Source organism: Symsagittifera roscoffensis, chromosome 5 (genome assembly GCF_963678635.1).
Source record: "Symsagittifera roscoffensis chromosome 5, txSymRosc1.1, whole genome shotgun sequence".
In the NCBI taxonomy this organism is placed as follows: domain Eukaryota; kingdom Metazoa; phylum Xenacoelomorpha; order Acoela; family Convolutidae; genus Symsagittifera; species Symsagittifera roscoffensis.
This window is the reverse complement of record NC_087066.1, coordinates 6,781,619-6,808,309: the sequence shown is the minus strand read 5'-3', so window position 1 is coordinate 6,808,309 and position 26,691 is coordinate 6,781,619. Positions and strand designations below refer to the sequence as shown.

Sequence of the window (26,691 nt, the reverse complement as noted above, 5' to 3'; positions counted from 1 at the left end):
TCTAGAGTACCGGTGGTACGGTTCAGCGGGAACGTGTAAACCTTCCGGTTGTATTGTGATAGCTTTTTAAGAAAACTTGAGAAAACTTCCTGGTACGCTCTCCGAACGAGGCTTAGCTAACCGAGTAAGAGGGGGTAACTAAGGGGACAAAAACACGAGCAAAAATACAAAAAGCGAAACAAAAACAAGAAAAAGAATAGAAAAAGGAACAAAAACCATAAAACAAAAAAAAGACAGTGACTTTGACACCAGTTTAGTTGGATCAAACCTTTATATTAATTAAATAGTATATCCATACTCTTTTATAAGACCGATTGTTTCGATCAACCTAGCAATTTAATCCAGTGACCTCAATAAGGTGCCCAAGTGGGGGGCGTTGTTAAGGGTTTTCAGATAGCTTGCAACTTAGCTGGACAACTAGGAGACTTGACTGGAAGAGGTGACCAGCCGAGTGGGAAAATGGTTCACAAGGATTGAGCTGAAGCACTAGGAGACTTGACTGGAAGAGGTGACCAGCCGAGTGGGAAAGTGGTTCACAAGGATCGAGCTGAACCGCTAGGGGACTTGACTGGAAGAGGTGACCAGCTAAGTGGGAAGGTGGTGCTGGTGTCAAGTGCAGTGCACGTCAAGGGGACAACCAGCACGGGACCGGTACAACAAGAAGAGGACGCGCAGGGGTGTTCTCAAATTGGACAAACGGGTATCGTTAAAATCCACATTACATTATAGGAAATAAGTGTAAAATTGGATAAACGGAAACCCCATTGTTTTGAGGAAGTTTTTACTCAAGCAGGCCTGGAAACAGGTCTACGGTTTTCTCTCGAGAGGTTTAGCACCCGGCGCTTAAGGGAATTTTCGGCTTAAGAGGGGGGCTAAAGAGGGGGGAGGTTAGACGGGGGGCTGGTTAGGTTAAAGGTTGGTGGTTGTAGAGTGTAAAAAGGGGGGACACATTAGAGTAACTAATTGTTCGGCATCGTCGATTTAGTTACATTAGATACTTACACGCGTTGGTGATAAGAAGCGGATATCCAAATTTAACATCGAATTAAGGTAGGTTCCCTGGTCGGATCGGTAGGGGGGAACGGACATAGACAGTTTTTGTGAAGCCCTATAAGATCGCTAGCAGGGGGGAGGAAAACGCGTGGCAATCGGGTACCAGACGTTTTTTCGGACAAAGGTTGACATCTGTCAGCTTTGAATTTTAGGTGGGTTCATCTCTCTGTTTTATGATTTTTTCAGTTTCAATTTTTACGTTTTGGTGAGAATTTGTTATTGGTATTTGAACGAACAGGGGATCACAAAATACCTGCGAAGAAGTTGGGTTTCAAATTGCCTGAAACAACGAAAGGGAGATAAATACAGGGGGTCAGTATTTGAAGCTTTTGACCATTAAGATAGGGTTTTTGGGAAAATTTTTACTAGAACTCAAGTGGTGGTATACGGTACAGTGGTTCAAGAGTCCCGACAGAGAAGAGGAATAAATCCTACGATCCAGACACTTGGTGAAAAGTCTTGGGACAGTACCGAAGAAGTCTTGGGACAGTGCAGTCTGGGGACAGTCTTGGAGCAGTGCAGTCCTGGGACAGTCTTGAGACAGTGTAGTCTTGAGACAGTCTTGGGACGGTGCAGTCTTGGGACAGTCTTGGGCTAGAGCAGTCTTAGTACGGTCTTGGGACACTGGTCTTGGGACAGTGGTCTTGGGACAGTAGTCTTGGGACAGTGGTCTTGGGACAGTAGTCTTGGGACAGGGGTCTTGGGACAGGGGTCTTGGGACAGTGGTCTTGGGACAGTAGTCTTGGGACACTAGTCTTGGGACAGTAGTCTTGGGACACTAGTCTTGGGACAGTAGTCTTGGGACACTAGTCTTGGGACAGTAGTCTTGGGACAGCAGTCTTGGGACAGTAGTCTTAGGACAGTAGTCTTGGGACACTAGTCTTTGGACACTAGCCTTGGGACAGTAACAAGAAGTCCTGGGACAGTACCGAATAGTCTTGGGACAGTAGAGAGAAAGCTTGGGACAGCATGAAGAAGTGGTGTAACGGTACTAAAGGGTCTTAAGACAGGTCAAAATAACTGAAACAAAAGCAATAGGACTAGTCGGAACGTAAAATCGCGATAGATCGGATACTGTTGGGATCACGAATTAGTAAAATTTTAATAAATCTAATAAGGAATAGGAAAGTAGTTTTTCTTTTTATTAAAATTTTTTTTATTCTTAGAATAGGATTTTGTGAATAGCATTATTTTAAATAGAAATAATTGTAAATAAAAATCATGAAACGGAGCAGGGTACCGGTAGCTGAAAAAAGAGCCACAGAATCAAAGACAAAATATAACTCGTCGCTACGTAAAATGACATCGGTTGGCCCAAGAACAACAAAGAAGAACTTTTCAGTTAGCATGGTCAACACAAGGAGTAATACAGAGAACAAGACGAAAGAGGGCGCGGAAAGGAAACACGCGGAACCCGCCAACGAGATTGACCTAGAAACACCAGACCAGAGTATGGATGAGGTGGAGAAGAAGACGACGGAGTCGACACCGATGCCGAATGCAGAGGAACCAAATCAAAAGCCGATGGAGTTCTCGCCGATAGACACTTTGGAGGACACAACAGGCAACACGCCAGAAACAGTAAAGGACGAGTCTCGAGTAAAAACGTCATTTACTGAAAGGTTGGCAATGATGGTCGGGATGAAATCAAGAGACATAGTGACGGAGGAACCGAAAACCGAGAAAGGCAAAACACTTGGAACAGTTTCCACGAAAACGACAGTGACCGACCAAGACCAAGTTAAACAGGGAGCAGCAGCCAACAGCAGAGCAACAGCTGACCACGAAGCAACAACTTCTCTTGAACTGGGCGATCTGATGGCGAAGCTAGATCAGATCGACAAGAGACTAAAGCACAGCGAGGAGGATAGAGAGGTGATAAAGAAAGAATTAAGATACAACCAACACGAGTACCTGGACAACTATTTCAATCTGGCGAAAGCGACAGAGGAAAAGCTTCAGCAGATGTCAGACAAAGTAGATGCCACTGATGGAGAGCGAGGCAAGAATATCAAAAAAGACATGCAAGAGATGAAGCAACGGTATGACGCAGTGAACAGCCAGTTGGGGAGTCTGAAAACGAGAATGGACACAATGAGTAGGGACCAGGCTGAGAGTTCATGTGCAATACAGGCATAACTAGACGCTATCTTGAGAAACTCTACGTCACAGGACAGGCCGGCAGCGGAGCGAACGCATGGCAACAGAGTTGACTTCGTGGAACCACAACGGAACAAACGGCAATCAACACCGTTACCATTAACCCAGGAGGCCGCGAGTACGGCACCGGGGGGGGGGGGGGGCGGGCAAAGCGATTATGAAAAGTGGAACAGCAAACACGACGAGTGGTCCAGGGGATTCCACGACTCACAATAATGTGGGACCAGATGTCATGACAGGGGCAAGCACCTGGGAAATGATGAACAGGACACTAGAAGCCTTCGCCACAAGGAACAACGACTCGAGTGACAGAGGAAGTAACAAATCCAGGAAAATTTCAAAAAACCGAAAGAATTCAAGGATGATTTAGATGGATGCATTGACACTTGGGTAGAAGTCATGAGATTGCACTTGGAACAAGACAACTTGAACGATGAGAGGCAAGCATGCACAGCGATACTCAGCAACTTGGAAGGCACGGCGTTGAAATTCGTGGTTGCGAAGAAGGAAGAGGAACGCGACACTGCGGATAAAATCTTCGAGATATTGTTGAATCGATTCGGGTCAGGCATGAAGGGTCATCAAGCGATGATGCGATTTGAAAAGAGAAGGCAAAGGGACGATGAATCGATAGAAAGGTTCCTAGATGATCTTGAGAGCTTGAGACGAAGGAGTGACCCTGAATGGTCCACCAACAGAAGAAACTTTAGCATCGCCTCAAAGTTCATTGATGGGGTAAAGAGTGATGACTTGAGAACAATGTTAGCAACATACTATACATTGTCGAAAGATAGTGCACCGAATCCAGAAGAAATGTGACAGAATTCGAGAGAATACATGCTAATGAAACCCAAGAAATACTCATATTCAGATAACAAGAATATGCAAGGGAACCAACCACAAAGGTCGTCATGGTACAAGCCTAGAGATGACATGGACAAACGTAGATCATGCGCGAACTGCGGGTCAGCTGATCATCACGTGGCAGATTGCACAACATACAAGCAGGGCATGAAGAGTCTGGGTTACGCACCAGATCAGGAGGACATGAGCCAGATGTAAGAACACGAGTACTATAGTGGCTTAATCATCAAAATAGGTGCAAGATGCTTCTTCTGCAATCAGGAGGGGCACTTCAGGATGGATTGTCCTTTGTTGTGGGAGGCGGTGCAGAAGCAGCGAAATAGCGGCGGTGCAGAATCAGCGAAATTAGCGGCGGTGCAGAATCAGCGAAATAGACAAACCGAGTTTGAAACAAAAAAACTTAGAAGCACCGAGTACGGAACTGCCAACGAAGACAGTGAAGGCTGTAACGCAGGTTAACGATGCGATAGAAGCCACGGCCAAGAACGCCCTAGAGATAAGTTATGAGAAAGCGGCGTCAGAGGCGATCAACAAGGTGAAACAGGACGTAGCATCGAAGGAGATAGAGCAACGGTTGAAACAAGATATCGACAGACAGAGATTGAATGAGACGCTAAGTTGCTCGGTGCCAGTGCCAGAAGCTGTAGCAGGGTCGACAAAGAGTGGAAATTACAACACTCTGAAAATGGTGACAGGAAAGCCATTTGGCATAACGAAAATCGGAGCCAGTATAATGTCGATAGTCACTGTAGGTGGCGATGAGGTGACAAGGAACTTAAGTGAACCCAGCGACCAGACAGTAATGCACATTGACGTATACGCAGATTACTTGAGTGCGATAAGCCCACAGACGATATCTAGAGCCTTGAGGGCGCTACTCACGAGAGGTGGCAGCAATGCGGTCCGTGTGGACAACAGATACACAGAAGCTTATGGTTCGCATGAGGTGATGTTGAATATAGATGGGATAAACATCTACACGAAAACAATGATAACATGTGATGAAGATCTAGTGGGACAGATCTACGTGGGCAGAGAAGAATTAAAGGTGAGATCGATTGGACACTGTGCCATGCTGGAGGAAGATGCAATGCACATCGGGACAGAGGCAGACGTATCAGCACACGTGCTTTGCATAAGTGGCAAGAAGACACACTTGTGTGGGTTACTCGATACTGGAGTGGTCTTGAGTGTAATACCAAGAGAAACTTGGGAGCGAATGGGCTTCAACAAAGATGACTTGATAGACTCGAGAATACGCTTGTCAGCTGCTAACCAAGGGGCGCTGCGGGTTTTAGGCAGAACACCAATAATAGCCCTCAATTTGGGGGAACGCAATCTGTGGATGAGCTTTCTTGTGGTAGAAAACCTAGATGAGTCTGACCACTTCATTTTAGGCAGGGACTTCATCAGAAACTTCGATGTAACAATTGATTCAAACAATGCGATGTTCAGGATAAGAAAGCCGGATAGGAGGTACTCAATTAAGCCGGTAAACTTAATAATAGTTAATGAAAATAAAGCACCGGTATTCTTGAGTAGGAGGGTGAAGCTAAAGGCGAACGAAGCGGCAATCGTAAGCTTGCGAATGAAAAATTACAATGAACTAAGTGACAACAAGCAAGTATGCATAGTCCCAAATCCTAATAGTCAAAGTGCTGCTGTTTTAGGAAGATCATTCTCGATAACCAAGAGCGGTCTCTGCGTCAGTGTCTTGTTGAATACTCTTGATATACCCATCACGATACAGAGGGGGAGGAAGCTGGGATATGCTTTACCCATTAAAACTCGATATGAAATGACTGAAAATTCAAAACAGAGTGAAGTTGTTGATTGTCCCAATCATAGGGACAAAATTTGTATCTTGAGACGATTGAAGAAAATAAAAGGTTCATCAGGTCTTGTGAAATCACTTAAGTCAGAGACGGACGATGGGCTATCGAGCTGTTCAAATTTTCCGGAACGACCCAAAATAGATGAAATGAAAAGTGATAAACCGGTCCTGCCGGAGATCGAAAATTTAAGGGACAAGTTGACGGACGAACAGCTCGAAGTCATCAAGGACGTACTAGAGAGGAACGAGGAAGTTTTTTCGAGACATAAGGCAGACATCGGGTGTTGTAATTTTGTTGAGCATGAAATAGAACTTGAAGAGAATGCGGTACCACACAAGAGGGGGCGAGGCGCATGACACCCCACAAATCAGGGGCATGTAGGAAAGAAATAGAGACATTACTAGAGTATGACATGATAGAACCATCCAAGTCACCGTGGGCGTGTGGAGTAGTGATGGCCAAAAAGAAAGGCGACCAATTGAGGTTTTGCTGTGACTTTCGGTATCTGAACTCCGTCACGGTGAAGGATGCCTATCCCATACCTAGGATTGACGAGAGCCTCTCGAAGTTAGGTGACGCGAAATTTTTTACAACTCTTGATTTAGGTTCGTCATTTTGGCAGGTCCCGCTGAGGAAGCAAGACAGGGACAAGAGAGGGTTCGCTTGCGAGTTGGGGCTGTTTCAATGGAAACGGATGCCGTTTGGTCTTTGCAATGCCACAGCCATGTTTCAACGGTTGATGGCACATGCGCTGATAGGTGTGACAAAGAAGTACGGCAATCTGATTATGTGCTATGTGGATGACGTGGTAATAGCGACGCCCACACTAGAAGACCATATCGAGCGACTGGACGAGGTGTTTGTATGTATGAAGAGGTCGGGGCTAAAGTTTAAACCGTCAAAGTGCGAGCTACTCAAGGATTCGATAAAATACTTGGGCAGAATGGTGGACAGGCACGGCAACAGACCGGATCCAGATGCAGTGGAAGCAGTTCTAACTTGGAAATCGCCAAAAACGGAACACCAGTAAATGAGCTTCCTGGGTTTTGCGAACTACTACAGGGAATTCATCAAGGGCTATGCGGACAAGGTATACCCGATGCAACAATTAATGAGACACAAAGGCAAAAAGTTCACATGGAACAACGCAGCAGAAGAATCATTCCATAGAATAAAGAAAGAGTTGTGCGAGGCACCGTTGTTAGGGATGCCAACGGAAAAAGGTATGTACGTGTTGGATACGGACGCGTCGGTAGTCGCGATTTCTGGAATTCTCCATCAAGAACAAGAATGGAACGGGAAGACAGTCTTAAGACCAATAGCGTACGGGAGCAAAGTCTTGAGTGATACTGAAATGAAGTACGGGGCGCCAAAAGCAGAGATGTTCGCTGTGGTTACTTTTGTCCAGAAATACAGAGCATAATTAGGCAGTGAGCCATTCAAGCCGCGGGTCGACAACAGGGCACTCAGTTGGCTGAAGACGTACTCGATGGACCAGAGCTACATAGGGAGATGGATAGTTCGCTTGGATGGGTACAACATGATAATTGAGCATAGAACAAGGGACAAACATCAGAATGCCGATAGCTTGAGTAAGAAGACGGAGTTCTACGAGAGGCAGGAACAGAGGGAGGCGGATAGGCCCGAGATTAAAGATGGCTTCTCCTTCATGGACAAAGAAACGTATGACAGTCTTTCACTCACGAGATGGCTAGACAAGTCAGGCAAACCGATAGAAGATCATCCCGAATTACCAGAAGAGCCCCAAAAGAAAACAATCTTGAAGAAGAAACGAGGGATACCGATAGAGATAATGCTCAAGTCAAAAATTGTGAGTGAGACGCTCAAGGCAAAAGGTTATGATCTCAACCAGGTGGAAACGGGAGATACTCAGGTAGATGAAGACTTGTGGAGATTACTTGAGAAACTGGCAGATGATAAAACCGTGAACGTAGGAAAGAGTAGGGAGGAACCGGAAGTCACGATACTGCGAAGGAGTGAGACAGTTGGCAATAGATACTCTCCAAGAGGAAGTGGTACTGATGGCAAAGACGTTGTGCGGTCACTGGTTGACAAAATCCCTCTTAACATACTTGAGCGGACTCAGGTTAGGTAGGAAGAAGAAAGTGGCGTTTAAGGAAGAAGCTGAACACCTGGGACTAGGTCAAGAGTCCGGGGAGTGATCCACGTCCACGGATGAGGAAGAAACCGGAGAAGAAAATGGGATGAAGAGCGGAGTGTGAAGAATGGGATGAAGATTCGGAAAAGAGCAGCGATGATCAGGATAGTCTATGCATGATACTGGCAGAGGAGAAAATGAGACACCGCGACAGGGAGCTACAAACAGATCCCTCCTCAGGAACGTACAACTCGGATGAACAAGACGTACAAGGAGGTGAAGAACTTGAGAAAATTGCGGTATCGAGGAAACCATTCAGTTAATTATCATGCAACTCAAATGTCAGAACAAATCTTGTGCCAGAAGATGATATGAAGATCGTGACGAGGATAATATGCGTAAAGCTGAAGGATGACATCCACAACCCTGGGGAAATGAATGGACAGATCATGGCACTAAAGGAACATGTCAAAGCGAGATATAGGCTGTCGGACCTGATAAGGGCCCAAAAGAATGACAAGATGACAAGTAACCTCTCCAAATCGATCCGGACGAGGTCCAAGGAGAAAGGAGGAACTCAAAGAAGACAGCTACAAGATCTTGAGCCAGTTCTACAAAGAAAAGAAAGATTTACTCTATCACACAGCTGACGGGGTGGTCGCGTGCAAGAGAAAAGATGAGGAGAAGATATTACACAAGCACAACCTCATCATACTACCACAATTGTATCAGACGGAGGTGTTATTCAGATCGCACGATCAGATGGGGTTCCAGGGAATAGACAAAGTGCAACAGAGAATACTTCACAGGTTTGATTGGCCAGGATTAAGGAAAGCTTGCGAGAGATGGGTGAATGCATGCCTGGCATGCCTGCAGGTAAAAGACCCAAGGAAGATGAAGTTTCCACTCAAGTCCGTGGAAATCTCGGAGTTTATTGAGGTGGTGCAGATAGACCATCAAAAGATCTGCATGACGGAGTCGGGATATAACCAGATACTGGTTATAATAGATCACTTCACAAAGTTGGCAGAAGTGGTCCCGTGTCAGACAGCTTCAGCAGAGGAGACTTGTGACCACCGGATAACGCATTGGATATCACGATATGGTTGTCCAATGACTTTTCAGTCAGACAACGGCAAAGCCTTTGTGGGGGACTTGACAAAAGAATTGATGAAGAGGTCACACATTGCTCAAGCACACTCGACAACCTACCATCCTCAGACCAACGTTGGTGAACATGTTGAGGGTATACTGCTCAAGATACATGACGGACTGGGATAAAAATCTGCCGCAAGTCGTAGGGGCATACAACAGTACGCAACACTCAACAACGGGCATCAGTCCTTTCATGATGTTGACGGGCAGGGAGAGAGCAATGCCCCTGACATTCTTTTACCCAGAATACGAAGGTAAGAGGACGTCGCCTCAAGCTTACGTGAAAGAAGCGATCAGGAGACAGCAGGAAATAAACGAGCTCTGCAGGAGGAACACTGCGCAAGCACAAATGAGACAGCGCAAGAAATATGATGAAAAGACATTACAGGCGAAACCATATGAAGTGGGCCAGTACGGGTGGGTCTTCCAGAATGTCATACCGCACAAAGGGACAAAGAAACTACTTAAGAAATGGAGAGGACCATTCATGATAACGGAAGTACATCAACAAGGACAGTTCTACCGCTTGAGTACGGGGCAAGCAGCACATTATGAAAATCTGAAGCCTCACGTCCCATCCCCAGAGGACTGGTGTATGCCACAGGACATGGAGGGACTAGAGTACCTACTGGTGGAGCCAGCGTGTGAAGTGAACTAAAGGGGCACCAGAGAGAAAAATGATGGCAACGAGAACTTGAGTTTGGATGACAATGAAAAGATAGAAGCGGACTCTGAGGCGGAATTTTGTGGAAGAAGACAGACTGGAACGATCCGGAGCAGGGTGAGGTGCCGAAGTGGACAGAACCAGACTTACCAATACCAGCGGGGACAAGGAGTGGCAATCGCAAACGGACAGGCATGAGGTACAACAGGTACGGAGATGATTTCCTGATTGATAAGATACAGCCCGATGACCTAAGCAAAGAGCTACTAAGTGTGGGCGAACTGGCAGCCGATGATGAATGGCAAATTATCAATGATATTGAACACTACCCGCAGGAAGACTACTCGATACCAGAACGGGAGACAGATTTGGAACAGAGCGAGATAGAGAGGAGGGAGAATACGAACTTGAGGATATTAGAATGGATGCGCGTTGTCAAGAACGGAAGCGGCGAAGGACAAAGCATCCAACAAGTTGACGTATCAGCGGGAAAGCACATGAAAACGGAGGATCCCCTCTTCGGCTGGACAGCAACAGACAGGCCGCTCGAGATTCCACCAGATAATTTAGACCCAGCACCATCGACGGGGACGTCGATAAATATTTTTGTCGGGGGAGTGGGGGTAGAACTTACCCACACTGAAAATTTGATGATAAAGAAACTCAGGGAAGTGAGAGAAACGAGCGGACTGGAACTGGATGGGGAGGAGGCTGAGCTTACCATAGGACGGAGTTTCAAAACGAAGTTTGAAATACTCAACGAATACTCGGAGAACATCCTGATAACGGATAGTGACTTCATTCTGTCGGACAGGACTTGCGCAATATGTATCACGGCGGACATGAGTTTCAAATCAAGACTGGAGGCCGACTTCAAGAGAAAGTACCAGAACGTGGAGTTTCTGTTTAGACAGAGACCGGGGCTGGGGGGAATGGCTGCGCTTCCCCCATCAGTAGCACAAGTCCCAGGCAAATACCTGTGCTTCTTAGTGACGAGGGTCAGTGAGAGGAACACGATCGATCCTGAACACGTGATGATGGCACTAACGAGACTGCGGGACTTCATGATCAAAAGAAGAATAACGGAGGTCTCAATGCCTGTCTATGGCCCGAACAGGGGCAAGCTGAGCCCAAGGGAACTATATGCTATCCTACACGTGGTCTTCGGAGAAACGGAGATAATGGTACATCTGCACAAGAAATACTACCTGAGTATCGCCTAAGTCAGGTGCATGGGGGTCTTGAGTTGGGCATGAAGGGGTCTCAAATTAGGTGTTGGGGTACGGAACAGGTAAAAGGATCTTAAAAGTGATTGGCATGACAATTAAATTTTAAATGATTGTTGGTGCTAAAACATAAAATGAATCTGCACGCTCTTAGAAAACTTCCAATTGAATTATTTTAATAGAACGAAAAGGATAAGGTTTTAACTATAATGGCAGGGGGGTTTTAGCTTAGGAACATAGCATGTCAGTCTAAAGATCAGGTTTTATTTTCAGATTGATTTGGTAAAATCAAATTGACTACCCAATTATACTCAACTGAAAGAAAAAGAAGGTCTTGAACGAACCCACAGTCAAACAACACTTAAAGAAGTTAATTCTCAAGCACTCAAGTGGTACGGTAATTCTCAAGTGGTACGGTAATTCTCAAGTGGTACGGTAATTCTCAAGTTGGTACGTGCGCAAGATCATCCAGAAAAAATGGCAGATCGATTTTGGAAGTCCATGCCCGCGGCTCTGAAGAGGCCCACGCTTGATGAGCTATACAGACGCCTGAGGGATCTGGAATACACCCAAGTGGATGAGAGAATGGCGGTGATGCTGAACGCCATCCTCCAATTGGAAGAGCAGGGAGAATGCCGGGAGTCTGCAACAGAAGCGGTTCTAATGGTCGGCTACAACACTGATGGAATATCCAACCAGGAGCAAACCAGATGGCTGTGCTGGAATGTGGATGGATGAGTGAGGGGATTCGACTTGGCGAGGAATTCTGGCTTGAGCAATAACACCGAGTATGGCGCAGGGGAGTTCCAACTACCAATCAGACCATCAGCAAGATCAGCGGGCCAGAGCACGAGTAAGACACCATCTATGACGCGAGCGCAACAAACGGAAGAGGCGTATCCGGACCTCAATAGTATGAAAAGAGAAATTGAGAGGACACAGAGGGAGAGGAACAAGGCAAACCTCGACCGGGATCAAGCGAAGCTCGAGAGAGATCAGGCGAATCTGGAGAGAGATCAGGCATTCATCGAAAAGGACCAAGCGCGGAGGGAACTTGATATGCTGAAGGCCGAGCACCAGCAAGAACAAAGGGTGCGAGAGAATGCCGCAAATTGTGAACAGCTGAAGTCGGAACTTGAGAGAATCCAGCAGCGACAGCGCAAGCTCGACATGCAGAAGGGAGCCAGGCCCAAGGAGCGAATGGCCGCCGGTTCAAGACCAGAGTCACGTATGGCGGTGGACGAAGCTCCCAGATCGAAGGGACGGTTTAACTTTGACCGCGCGGCTCAGGAACATATGAACGAAGGGTTGGAGGTATGGATACCGACTGAGTCAACGTCCTCCCTGCGTGGCCTAGAGACACAACTGATACGCCCATTGATGGACGTCGCACTGCCGGGGTATACTCCGAGTTCAACCCCGAGCAGCAGTCAGGTGAGCGGCAGCTCGTCACGTCTGAAAGAATTGAACGAGAGACTACAACTAAGAAATCGTGAGAGTCCAGCAAGAGTGGAGCTACCCCCGACTTGGAGGGAGCAACCGATCAGGAGTGTGGTAATCTGAAGTTACAAGAAGAACACGGAGGGCAGGTACCACAGGCACAATCGCATGGATTGGAGCACAGCACAAAGAGTCAGGAGGGATTGCTTCCATGACGCGGCTTGGGTGGAATACCACACGCAGCCACGTGTACCAGAGGGTGCGGTCCACCTAATCATAGGGGACAGCCTGCTGCGGGTGCTGACCCGGATTCAATCGCATTGGCAGACTGGGGTCTTGAGTTTCGCTGGGGCTGCGATGCCACAGATATTGGCATCACTTGAGATGCTAGGGATGGCAAGAGTATACACGGTGACTCTAATGATCGGGACTAATGACGTGTCCTGGGGGGAGTCAAGGAAGGCTATGAGGCTACATGACAAGATGAGCTGCATCCTTGAGGAGTTGCGGATTCAAATGGATCCTGCCATACTCACAGTGTGAACCGTTCCCTACAATATGAAGGCTGACCAACACGCGATGGAAATGAATACGAAGGTACGAAACCTGAACGAAGTAATCAGGCAAATACATCAAAGGAGTGTCCTTCCCGTTGGATTGCTGGATGTGGCCGAGCAGATGGAGCGAGCTGTCTTCCCCGACGATGCATCCTCAGACAGAATCCATTTTGACAGGCCTAGGGGAGTGGAATGGTTGAATGACGTTTTCCAAAGGCACATAAGCGCGTTGGAGGCAGAATTGCTGGAGACGGCCCAATTCACATTCAGACCACCTCCAAATCCACCTTTCCTCGCCTCAAGAACACTATCCAGTCGCCTGGGGGCAAGGGCCGATCCTAGAGACAGCTCGAGAAGTAGCCGGACAAGATTACCAGGTGCCGCACCGATGGAGGCCGAGGAAGCAACGTCATCAACACCCCAGAATTCGGTAGTGTCCTCGGTGGTAGTGGCGGAGAGCAAGAGGGTGGAGAGACCGGCGGAGACAAGCCGGTCTAGATATCTGGAGAAGGTAAAAGAGCTGGATTTGGAAGACCTGGAATGCAGACAAGAGTTGGCGGAAGCTCTGGGCCTCAAGCGCGTGTCACATGAGGACTTAAGTAGATACCAGTGCGTGGACTGGTTGAAGGCTCACGAGACGCATTTCTCAACAGCGAGAATAATGGAGACGGCGGATCTGACTGGGATTCCCACAAGATCAGTCATGGGACCTATCAATTACAGACCTCTCAAGTTGCTGGGGAGTCCGGGACTCATAGTGGAGCCCCCTAAGCATCGAACGAGCATAGCCAGAATCAGGTTGGCAAATACAGCGTAGTTGACGGTGGTGGACAAACTATTGGATCCAAGAGAAATGGAACTGCCAGACGTAGCTTATCAAGGTACGAGATTGGCGGACGACCCTAGATACGGGAAACCCTGCGGGAACGCCCAATTGGCCAAGACCCTGGCAGTTTACTACAGAGCAGACCCAGCTGCCCTGAGGGTGATCATCGTAGCGGGATCGGACTTCGAGGGAACGTCTCCCAAGTTGTTCTGGCCGGAGACTTTGATATACTCGCTGCCAGGGGCTGAGTTGAACCAAATATTAACCCTGGTGGTCGCGATAAAATCGGAGATGCCTTGCGAGCCCGAGCTACTACTGTTTGCGTGAATGAATGACCACCTGCATGCGACTGGGTTTCTTGAGCAACTCAGGGGCGATGAACCGGCGCCGAAGAGAATCTGGGAAGCTATCCAGACGTTATTTGCAGCAATGAATGAGGTGCAGGAGAACGTCGCCTCACGATTTGGATCTAAGACAAGAGTGGTTTTCACGACGTCCCCCGGGTACGCGAGCATGCCTCCCGCTCTGCAGTTTGTGTATACGGTTTTGATCTTAATAGCCGAGGGGAATACATGGCGGATCCTGATGGCAGCTCCCAATCGAGAGTTGGAACCGACGAACTTGAGGCTTCGCAAGTCAGAACTGGCGGCAGCGTGGGCGGATGTGTCCCACGCGTTGAGGGGCTTCTATGAGTTAGCAGATATCCTCATTGTATTGGACGAGGTCCTCTTGCTAGAGATTTCGAACTACGCCAGACAACTCAAGTTCAGTCCGGCTATAGGGGACGACCACCCAAAAATAAATCACTTGACGGCCAGCTTGTGGTTTCGAAGCATGGACTTGACTATCACGAGCTCCACCAGTAAGTCGAGGGGACCAAGTAATGAAAGAAAGAATGTGGCTGCAACAGAGAAGCAACTGGAGTCGATGGTGTATCGACTGACGCAAGAGAAAGGCAGGTGGCCGTTCCTGACACCAAGGCTGGAAAACGCCACAGAGAAGACAAAGGAGAATGCCCGACCTCTTGTGAAGCAAATCTGGAGTTTTCTTGAAGAGCAGTTGGAAGTGGCCGAGAGTAAGGAGATGACGGTGACCAGGTTCGTCACAGCTGCAAACGAGGTCATAATCGGAGGATTCTGGAGGGAGCACGCAAAAGGCGAGCTGAAGACGAGAAGAGATCACGAGATTCTCAAGTTCTTGTTGGGGGAAGGAGTTCATGGCTGGAGTGTTTGGCGCAAAGGAGACTATTTTTGGAGCCTTTGTACAAGAAATACTGAGCATGCCCATCAGCCTGTTGTTGGCATTGTACCTAGTTTACCCGAGGTACCTATTCAATATGGGTCCAGCGTATCTGTTCAGTCGGGGTGTGGAAACACTCCGGATTGACGGGTATCTGGCACTGACGCTCCTGACCCATGGTGAACTAGTGTCATTTCATCGACTAACGAAATATGGGGAGCCTCTGTCGATTGGGAAAACCCACTCGAGCATTGACACCTACTCATACAAATGTGCTGCGGGGCTAAAAACGCTGCTAGTGGAGTACCTCCTGATGCAGAATGAGACTGGTGAGGAAAAGAATCCGAAGACGAAAGATGAATGAGGGAAAGTGAATGGTGGCATGCCTCTGTTGACAAACCTGTGCCTGGCGATGAGATCGGACCCAATGGGGATAATCCGGGGGCTGGAGGAGGTCGTAACCTGCATTTATGGACCGGCTGTAACTTACGCGTTTCCATATCCTCTAGTGACGGCTTACCGCAACTCCGTGACACACTTGAGCCTCATAAGTGTGCTTGATGGGACGGCGCTCAACTGGTGTCAGCAAGAGGTGCTGAGGGCGAAAATGAGTAACACGGTGAATGATGTGAAGGATCCAGAGTTGATGGTATACAATTTCCGAGGGCAGCTGCAGTGCAGGATGGGAGGGAAACGTGAAGACCCCATCGAAACTTATCCCAAGTTCTGGAACCTGAACCCCCTGACGGCGAGTGGACAAGAGATATTGAGGATTCCCGCGTGGAAGAAGAGCTTCGAGTTGGTGAAAAGGGAGCTAGAGGCAATACTGGAGAAGGAAATCTTGCCAACAACCATTCCCGAGTTCCCAACGGTCAGGAGAATGACCCTGGGAATGAACAGTTCCCTGGTGGTCCCATCCCTGTTTGCGAGAGTAGCGCCGGAGACGCAGCAAAGGGAATTCACCGATGGCTAGGATACCCTATTCATCGGCTACACTGCAGCGGTCTATTTTCACACCTGCGATATAAAAACAAACTCTTGGACGACTCAAGCGAAGAAGATGAGAGGCTCATTTCCCCCAAAATTCGAGATACGAGAGATCTTGAGAAAGCTTGAGCGGGCGGGTTTGGAGAACATGTTGCCGGTGTGGGACGATGGCAGGATGATTGTGGAAGAAGGACACATTGCACTAAAAGACGAAATGAAGTTTGCCACGAGAAAATACCGGGCCCCTTACGGACTGGAACTGGTGGAGATGGGACAGGAAGGAAAGGAGCTGGATGTAGCAGGCCCGTTGTATGTGGCTCTGACAGAATACAAGAAACCGGATCCAACGACACCATCACCCCTGTCGGTGGGCACCCCTGGAGATAAAAGAAGCGGCCCTGTAGAAGATCGGTTCAGGAGGATACTTGATGAAGTAGAGTCGAGTCAGGAGAAGAAAGCATGGGTGAGACTCTCAGCGAGGCAGGAGAGGAGATGGAAGTGGGGAACACGCCTGAACCAAAACCAGCAGAGGAGGAATTCACCACTCAAGAACTGTTGAAGGATCTGAGCGGAGAAAATTGGGCAGACACTGCCACGCCAACTCTGACCTCATCTCCCCGCAAGAATCTAGAGTTGCCACTGACGAGCGAGACTTCCAATATGGGAATGATACTCTTGAGTGCAGAAGAAAGGGAAAAGAATACCTTCGAGGGAAACAAGACCATGTTCCTAGGGACTCTAGATGAGAACGCTTGGCGAGAATTCTTGAGAGAGTTTAATCGAGAAGTGAATAGCGAGATCACACTAGACGATTTCAAAGAAGAACTGTCGGACACGGTGGTGAAGTTCGGAGAACCTGTCCTGATGGGGACAGGTCTGGAGGAAAAGGCAAGAGGAGAGCTGCTGAGCAAGATGGTCGAATTGAGAAAGGCACCACTGAAGACCAACGAAGACGAATGTAAAGACAGCTCTACTATGAAACAAAAAACTGTCAATAAAACAATTGAAAGAGTAAGGGGGGATAAGGTCGAAACTAGTAATATAATTAAAAGTACTAAAATCCTCAAGGCTCGAGCAGGGGGGAAGCAAGAGATCGAAGGGTTAAATGGAGACAAAGAGGTCGAATCAGTGATGACAACGGCAACGCCCCCAAGTAAGGACGTGAAGTCTCGCAAGAGAAAGAGAGAGGTAGAAGGGTTGGGTAGTCCTTCGGCGGATGCAGTCTCGGAGAAAAACTTGAGAGAGACGGCCCCCATGGTTCTGGCACGATGGAAGACAGCAGCCTACAAGAGTAGCTACGAACCAAGGAAACTGCTCCAAGTAGAAAGGGAGATGGAGGTTCCCACCAACTCGACAACGGAAGAAGACTTCAAGCCTCAGAGGACAAAGATGAAACGAGGTTCGACGAGCGGGCAGACATGGGAAGTAGACGTTGGCAAAGAATGGGTCTCAAATGACCACCAGGCCACTGGGAAGCAAGTAACTAGCAATCCTCTTGAGAAGAATAAAACGAGGAACACCTCCCGGCCGTGGTGGGTGGCCCTGGAAACATTGAAGGAACTGGAAGATTGCCTAAAGAAACTCGACAGTGGAGTGTCACGCAAGCGATGCAACTGGGCTACCCAGCAGAAGGCTGAGGTTAACAAATTAGAATTGGGGAGCCAACTGAAGAGAACTTGGCAGAACTTGTTAAGGGAATCATTTTGAAGAAGCGATGAGGACATCTTCATCGGCGTCGCCGTTGATGGCTAATCCCTTCGTTAGAACAGCGGGACAATTGATGTTCGCGTGGAGCCTGGTGGGAATAGAATTAAAAACGCTGACCTCGCACGACAAGTTGAAGTTGGGTGGAAAAAGTCTAGAAATAAATCAGACATTGATGCAACACGTTGCTAGGGATAACTCAGGCTTGAGCCTGGCAAGGAGGAGAGACGCTACTTGTTTCTTGAGGTGGATAATGTCGGTGATGACTGACAGCACTATCCTAGCATGTCAACAAGGAGCGATCGGGAGTAAAGCAGTGGAAAGGAGAGTCTCAGCAGTCATCTTGAATGTATACCAGAGTACTGAGTACTGTAAAAAGGAGGATGGTTCCAGACAGTCTCTAGAGAGCCACAGGAAGTTAGACGAGATACGGAGATTCTACAACAAGAAGTTTGAGGAGAGACACGACGTGCACCGTAACTTGGCCTCGTCATGAGAATACTTGAAGCCCAATAAGAAGGGAGAATACCAGTGTGTGTCTGGAGTGATGGGGATGGCGTACAACCCTTTCCTGGACTCGGAAGCCGGAGGCGCTCACAGAAACTACGAGGTGGCGGAGCTACTAAAGTTTTGGACAGAGAAGATAGTGGAAATAGACCGAGTAGAGAGAGAGACCGAGCTTGGGCTTGATTCTCGAGAAAACTCCAGAGGTGATTAGTGTGCCGCGCTCAAGTAAAAGAGTTGAGCTGAAGATGGGTAACGGGAATGGCATGTTTGTCACGAATCTGGGAGTGGTGTGGAAATTGCTGAGGCCCTCCTGGTGTCCACATCCCCATGCGAGCCTGATCGAGGAAGTCACGGAGTGAGTGAGATTAGCACCGGCGGAGGACGAAGATCTGGCGACATTGAGTATAGTGCACAAACTGATCTTGCCTCAGGCGAAGGAGTCAAGTGAAGCGACGAGTAAACTAGGGTCGCTGAAGAAAATGGAGCCGGGCAGTTGTCTTGACTCGACGCGTGGAAATGGCGAGCACACCTGTGATGGACGGTCATGCGTTAGGATACAGTCCTTCCAAAAAGAAGATCTATTCACCTGGTTTGAAGACATCGCCGAGAGGGAGAAGAGTGAAATACAGATAGTGGCTGAGGGTTACGCGAGTACCACGGTGAACATAGCAACAGCTCTAGGATTCTTCTCGAGAATGTGCAGTCTCCAGTCACTGGAGAGGCTAGAGTCAGAACACCACTTGGTGACCGCGTTGAGTGTGGAGTCATGGCCCGGGGTGTTGCAGGTAACCCAGAAACACATCAAGAGCTGGAAGGTTGGACTTGAAGCGGAAATGGGATTTCCCATGAGCGAAGCCTATGGTCTGCCTCTAAATGCGAAGTCCTTAGTGATGGCCAATCTGCCAGCCACAGTGATGGCCAACCTATGCGGCAGCCACTATCCATTGCACATGGCGATGGTGGAGGTATCCAGCCAAAGGGTATTAATAGACAAGGCCTTCTCAGTGCCCAAGTGTGTAAGACTGGCTCGGATGTCGCATCACTCACACAGGTTGTTGAGGAAAATCCTAGAGACAGTGCCGAGAGATCAGAGGGATGACTTGAGTGAAATCTGGGGGGAAGAACTTTTGGGTTTGGAAAGTGAAAACACAAGTGATCATGAGAGACAAAACGTGATCGGGAAACCTATGGGTGGTGCTCCAAACATGGAGGAGAACGACGCGATACACGAAAAGATGATGGAACTTGAGCCTCTCCTAGAAGCCTCGGGAGAGCGCAACCTTAGGAGTATTGACCTCACCCATGGGGAATGTCCATGCCACTGTCTGGCACAAACAGTGTGGTACCCGGATCACGCAAACCTCTGCTTGATCTGGGATGTGGAAGAAATTCGGTCGTTAGGACTGCCCGATCATCAGCAGAAGGTGACCATCTTGGTGGTGAGCACGATGCTGGCTCTACGATGGATTGAAGAAAATGTAACGAAGTATCGGGAGTCGAAGACGCCAACGGCGCAGTCGATATACGCGATAGATTACAGCAGGAGACTTGAGTTGTTTGAGACTGCATGCAAGGTATTCGCCATACCAATGGAAGTCAGACACATATGGAGCCGCATAAGATTCTTTCCTTGGTTTCGAGCAACGTTGACATCCTGGTTATACATGGTACCGAAGGATCACATGAGGAAATATCAAAAGGAATATCGACAATTCCAGGCCGATATAGGACCGGAGGCTTTCAAGAGACCTCTGCTGACCCATCGAAATGCGATCACGACGGGGTGGAAAAGAGTTGGTAGAGTGTCAAGAAACAATACCAAGGCGAGAGAGTCGATACAAGAGGAAGACTTGGCGAAGAACGTGAGCCTGAGTCTGCACAATTCCTTCTGCTTGAACCGAGAGTCGAGGGTGAAGCGTTTGCCCAACCAAGCAAAGAGATTGCAGGAACAAAGGGAAGGGATGCGGTCCTATGAACAGCTGAAAGCCTGGCAAGAGATCGTGATTAGCTCCGATGATGAAGAGACACTGTTGAAGCAGATTACGGTGTCAGGTACGTCTGGGTCTGGTACCTCGAAGGCGAAGAACACGAGATGAGCAGGTAGCTCAATGGGGAATTCTAGAGTCTTGAGTCTTGAGAGGGAAGGAAAGGGGCTTGAGGATGAACTTGGATGAAATCTAGGTTCACGAAAAAGAAACTTTAACAAATGAGATATTGTTATTAATATGTTATATCCATTTTATAAATCAAAATGCTGCATGAAAATTTCCTGATTGAATAGGACAAATTTTTTTTTTAAATTACTAGCTTAGAAAGCGAAAATTCAAAGGTTCCTGTGTGTGCAGATTTTGATTGCTGTTTAGCGATAGTGTGAAAATTAACATGGTTGTGAATTTTGGGGTGTAGATAAACTTAAGTCTGCTGCAAACTTCTGTAAATGACCACTGGCACTGTATCTTGAGCAACACTCGGGTTTCTGGGGTTTCACTGACAAACAGCAGCACGCGATGAGGACATCGATCTTGAGTCCGGGGAGTATGTGCCAGTCGGTCATATCTGGAAGTTTGACCTTGAGGAACACGAAACACGTGGTTTTGGAATGAAGTTTAATTTTTCAAAATTTCGAATGGAGCTTGTCATGCTCAGTTTTATCGCGACAACTGAAAACATCAAAAATAAAATCAGAACAACCGAATTACAATTGCAGGAAAGTTGTCAAATAAAGACAGTGGGAAAGTGCTATTCTCAATTTCCGTCGTAGAAAACGAGAGTAGAGCTGTCCTATCTGATATAGGAGACAGAACAATCACAAGAGCAAATCGAAACCCAACTGAACCAGAGTGAACCTTCAATGGAAAGGCAGACAACTGAAGTCTCCCAATGGTTCAGATCCAAAACTACATTCTCAAGTTAAAACTCATTTCCTTTGATTGGAATTTACTGATAGCAAACTTCTTGAGTTACATTCAATTATATTTATGCTAGAGTTACTAATTAGCTTAATTACTCTGATTCTCAAGTGTGTTGCTATATAAGTACCTAATTTAATTTTCCCGAGTGTATTTTGTGATAAGTATGTTGAGATAAGGCGAGTTTTAGGTTGATCCATTTGAAATGGATCAAAGTTCCACTGTCCAATAAAAAGTAACTTAACGGATTGTTCCGACCCTCTTTTTAACGGCGTTCGTGTATTTTGGGTATTTTGAGACCTAAGTATGGGGACGTTCTTATTTTCTAGAGTAGGGGGTATTTTGGTAGTGGCCTTTAAGCTGTAACGGGTTCTAGTCTCATGTCGCAAGTGAACCGAATTGGCTCCGACCGTTTTTGAGGTAGAAAAACACAAGAGATAGTGTCCCTGACTCTTGAGCCAGTGGTTATAGGGCCTATTTTTCTTAAGCCTCATATGTGACCGAAGTAGGCGACTGTTACAAATTATGGCAATTACAAGAATTTCAGGAATTCGATAATTCTTAACAGAGTCTTCCTTTACACACGAAGCAGGTAGGAACTTCGTATTGTGAAGTAATTCAGTTTGTTGTTCAGGTAATATGACCAATAGAAACAGCAGAAAAACATCAGACGAGGATTGGTGATACATCAGGCTTCAACTGTTTAAAAGTTGATTCATAACCAATTTTTACAAGAATGCCCGGTTGCTGCACGAGTAAGCACTAAGTACCAACTATATTCTTAGAAAAGTTTGTTTTCATGTTTTTTTTATTAGTGCCAGCGTTTTTTGTGTTAAGGGTAATCAGAAGGTCAAAAGTATCATAGAAACCGAGGTTACAGTCAGGAGTCCCTTCATCACGTATTCCAGTCAAAATCCTTGGAATTTTCTAGATATGGAAGTGATAATGATAAAAGAAGATGACAAGTGTTTAAGTCCTCTTCAATTAAAATCGATGCGGGTTACGTTTCTTCAATAAGAACACGCAACTCGACACGAGAAAATATAATATACAAATGTTACAAATAAAAATTTCGTCGAAAGTTATTTTGTCATTTATTGTTCCGAGTACGCAAGCAGCGTTCGCAATCTGTATTGCCAGGGAGGTTCTCTGTTTTGAAAAGCGGCCTGCTCTGGGTTCCTCAGTGCATATGCTTAGGTTCTTACAAAGCTTGCTCAATAAAATTTCAGTGCTGGTACCGGCCGCGCCCTGAAATTCAAAAGCTAGCGTTTGAAAAAGATATCCTTCATTTACAAGATCTTTATACTTGTCAATTTTTCGCTCTTCCGCTTCAGCGGCAGCCGTACCAGGGTTACAAACAGACCCGGCATTAATCCTACAAGGAGCTAAGGAGTCTACCACCGTTACATCCCACAATAGCTGCTTACCAACAGCCCATGGAACGAGCGTCAAACCGTCTGGTCGCTTCTGATCGGTCCTGTAGAGGTGTCGTGGTTCTAAAACAGACGGAATGTGTGTAGAAGATAAACTATGCTTTATAAGGGCATTCATGTTTGAATGCCTAGAGAAACTCTCTGCACTTTTGAGGCAAGACAAACCTTGCCAACCATCCTCGGTAACGTATTTTCCGCACACGAATTTATGCCGTTCGCATATTTTTGAGCCTAATCGAATCCCTATCGCAATTCTGAGTTGTTGGTTTGACAGTTTTAACCTTAAATTTTTGCACGGGATGGCGTTCAACCATTGGGAGCCAAATCTATCTTGGAACGCGTTGAAATTTTTTACGTCCGTTGGTTCGAGTCGTAAAACCAAGTCTGCAATTTCGCTGTCAAAAATTGGCTCCGTCCAATTTTTTTGGTTTTCATTTTCCGGAGCCATTTCAATTTTTCCAAATCCAAACCACCGTTTAAGTGCATCATCTTAGGTTCCATCCACATGCTCCAAACCAACGATTTCGCTCAAGGCATCTTTCGCTCCTACTCCTGAGGCTAAGAAAGCGGGTAAAGCGAGTAGACGAGCGGAAGAAACGCCCAAGCCACCTTTGGCTGCCGGGAGAACTGCTTGTAAAAACTGGTTATCATCCATTTTCACGTTAGTGTCCTTGCATAACGAATTTATTCGTAATTTGTCGTAGCGTTCCAAAAAATTATTAAGCAAAAAACAAGGGCTCGTACGCAAAAAATATATAGGAGTTTTGGCATGCTGTGTCTAGTTTGTCAATTACATCCGAGATTTTTTCAAGCTCCTTAATTTTTTCGTCGAGCAATTCTTTTCGGCAAAGTTCGCCGATTGGAGATACTAAATTGAGGAGTTCTTCTTTTGTTATTATTTTTAATTTGGGGCATATTTTTCGAAATTGTGTTAAAATTGAATTATACTGTGTACTAGTAGTCGGTCCCAAAAAACAAAGTTCGCACTTCTCAGTTTCCAAGCTCAGGTCATAAATTTGTTCCGATTTCAGAATGTTTTTAAGGTCCCGGAGTACTTTCTTATAGTCGTCGGCTAAATTCCCATCATCTAAATACCAGATGTTAATTTTCGACTCCAACTGTTTGACTAGTGTATGAATTGTTTCCGCAAAAAGGATGGGGCTTCATGATCACCTTGCTGAGTTCCGTCTTCTGACATTATGACAGAGCTTCCGTAAAAAAGGTAACTAGGTTTACCATACGCGCATTGGGTGTAATTATACAATTCGGGGCGATATGAATAAACATGATTCAGCATTGTTTATCTATTTAGAGAGTTAAAGGCATTCTTAAAATCTAGTTTCAAAAGAACAGTACATTTTGGGTTGTCGTCGCGTTCAATTAGGTTTCGAAACGAGTGCGCAGCTATTTCTGATCCTCGTTTGGTACTGCATGCTACCTGTACGTTTCTAAAAAATATTTGTCGCTCGGAGAGGGCCTTGCTTCCAGCGCATTTAGACGCGATACGTCTCAGCGTGTTGCCTATGGCAATCGGTCTCAACCCTCTGTCTATCTTTATGAGGGCGATAAGCTTTGCGCCAAAAAAGAAAGGTTTTAGGGGTTTGGGTATTTTTCCATCTCCAATGAGGTTTATCAGCTTAGTAAGCGATTTCAGAAAAATAAGTCCTGCACTGCCGTTCGACTTACTAACAAGATCTTTAAAAATTTGAGGAACTTTTTTATCAGGACGTGCTGCTGATCCGTTCGGAAAGGACATTATCACTTTGTATAGGTCAAAATCGGTTACGAAAAAACTATCCAACTTTTCTAGATTTGGAGCTGCAAATTTGGCTCGCTGAGGGTGCTTAGACAACAATTTTTGATAGTTATCAGTGGAAAAAGGAGCAATTTTGTCATCCGAAGCAGCAAGCCCTATTCCTCCCTTTACGTTTCCTTCATCGAGCTTACTACTTATTAGCTTTATTCTCTGCTCGAGGTCACTCAGAGGCAGGCTTGAAACTTGGGGATGGGGTTTTGGAAGTGACACGTCATTTGCTCGATTTTTTTTATTAATCAAAGAGCTCATGCTTGTGGTCAGTTTGCGTCCACTTCTTTTCGGTTGCTCCAAAAAAAAACAAGAACGACGTCAAAAAAATTAGCCATTTTGTAACATCTTCTACATTGTAGACGATGTCATTTATTTTGTCCGACAGACTTTCCGCCAAGGGAACACGCGAGTCTTTTGGTACTCTCTTGATTACTCGGACATTTGAGATGGCTGTATTAACATAATTGTCTAGCACTAAATCATTACCTATTGTTGCTTTATTAACAGATTTTACATCAACGCATAAAGGACACCGAAACCATTGGGTTTTCTTAGAGTCGCTAAGAGAAATATTCACACAACTGATATGATACCAACTAGAACAACAATCACATCTAATCCAATTTATCAGTCCTTCTTTGCTTGTACACTCTTTGTTGTTTTTCCTCATCTTGACGCAGCATAAAGGTAAAAAAAAACGATTTTGACTGGACTTTAGGGGACTGAACTAACCCATGATAAGCGGTTAGTGGGAATTTTAAAAATCAGCAAATAAAAAAAATAAAAGACAATTAAAATAATTTAAATTTTAAAATCGAATTATAAAAATCAAAAACAAGGAACAATCTCACCCGAGCTCAGTAGGTCCAGCGGTGCACCACCAGACTCTTGAAGCCAGTTCCAGTTTTTCACCTCCCCACAGAAAGCCACTTGACAGACCTGTCTCTAAAATCCTTCAGAGGGCGCTCCACAAACAGGCACAAACATCAAACATAACAAATCTATTTAATAAGTTTATCACAACAATTAGGCGGACGGAGCCAATGGGACGGAGCCAATTAGGTACGGAGCCAATGGGACGGAGCCAATGGGACGGAGCTCTTGTGGGACGGAGCCAATTAGGTACATGTTAATCATTAGAACAAAAAACCACTGAACTCAAAAAAAGACTGAGTGTGCAATACCCTGAATGCTCCGACTGCCCTTTAATTGGTCTCGAATAAATTTTGATCTATAAATTTGAGGACAACATCGAAGATCAAGTGTGAAATTTTACAAAAATGTTCAATTAAAATAGGCCGTTCGATCATGCGACGGTCCGTGCACAGGTTGGATAGGGCCGGAGGCGGAGCAGTAAGCAGAATGATCCAAGTGCAGAATGGGTGGGCCATTCCGCCGGGTTGGCACAGTCGAACCCTCCGAGAACAAAAAGAGACGTCAAAGACGTTAACAGTGAAATCTTAAAGAAAATTCTATAATTTTGAATTTTCAAATTTTCGATTGCAACTATTATATTTCTCAGAAATGTAAGAACGGCCAATTTGCCCAAAAAGAAAAAGACACACGCCGAAATAAAGTGACGAGAAAAGTCGTAAGAAAAAAGAAAAAGAACGAAGCCTCTTATCGTAGCTGAAGCGGATCAGAAGAAAGGAACGTTCAGTGGGACATCCGGAGCGGATCCGTACCCTCCCGTGCCACGAAATCGGTAAGATAACGACGTTATCCTCGGAGGAACACGGAATTGGAACTGTAGTTCAACTGTGAGACTATTAAACGTACATTTTTAACTACTGTGATGCCCTGAATAATTTACATAACTCCGATTTTATATATTATTTCAAAGCATGAGTAGTTAGAAAAGGAATGAGTCAATCCATCTCCAATGAATTTAGTATACAAGTGTCTCTAAAAACATAGTAAATTATGGTTTTCCAGCCTTTTTTGCAATGATAATCACATAGTCTGGGGATCCGAGACTCAGCTGTGTTGTTATCTTCGCTGTGTTGTTATCAAAAGTCGTTTGACTGATGGCCTAAAATTGGTATCTTTTTTCTTAGCCCTAAATAGGACAGAAAACTGTCTGGCTAGGTCTAGATGGTTAAAAACGAGTAGAATTAGGGTAACTGACGCCCGTCAGTCGTCAATAGGTACTTTTTCTACGCTCCGTCACTGTGTAATGTCTGGGCGAATGTTGCAGGACCCATGA

The 26,691-nt window shown here is 46.2% G+C and overlaps 1 protein-coding gene across 3 annotated transcripts in view; it reads right to left on the bottom strand.

Moving 5' to 3' along the window:
- LOC134845584 (uncharacterized) overlaps positions 1-25,509 on the bottom strand; it is a 482,353-nt gene extending 456,844 nt beyond the window's left edge. For all 3 annotated transcript variants that reach the window (XM_063862540.1, XM_063862543.1, XM_063862541.1), the window contains exon 1: positions 25,489-25,509. The gene's annotated coding sequence lies outside the window, so the exon portion shown is untranslated. The remainder of the gene's footprint in view (positions 1-25,488) is intronic.
- Positions 25,510-26,691: the final 1,182 nt, after the last annotated feature.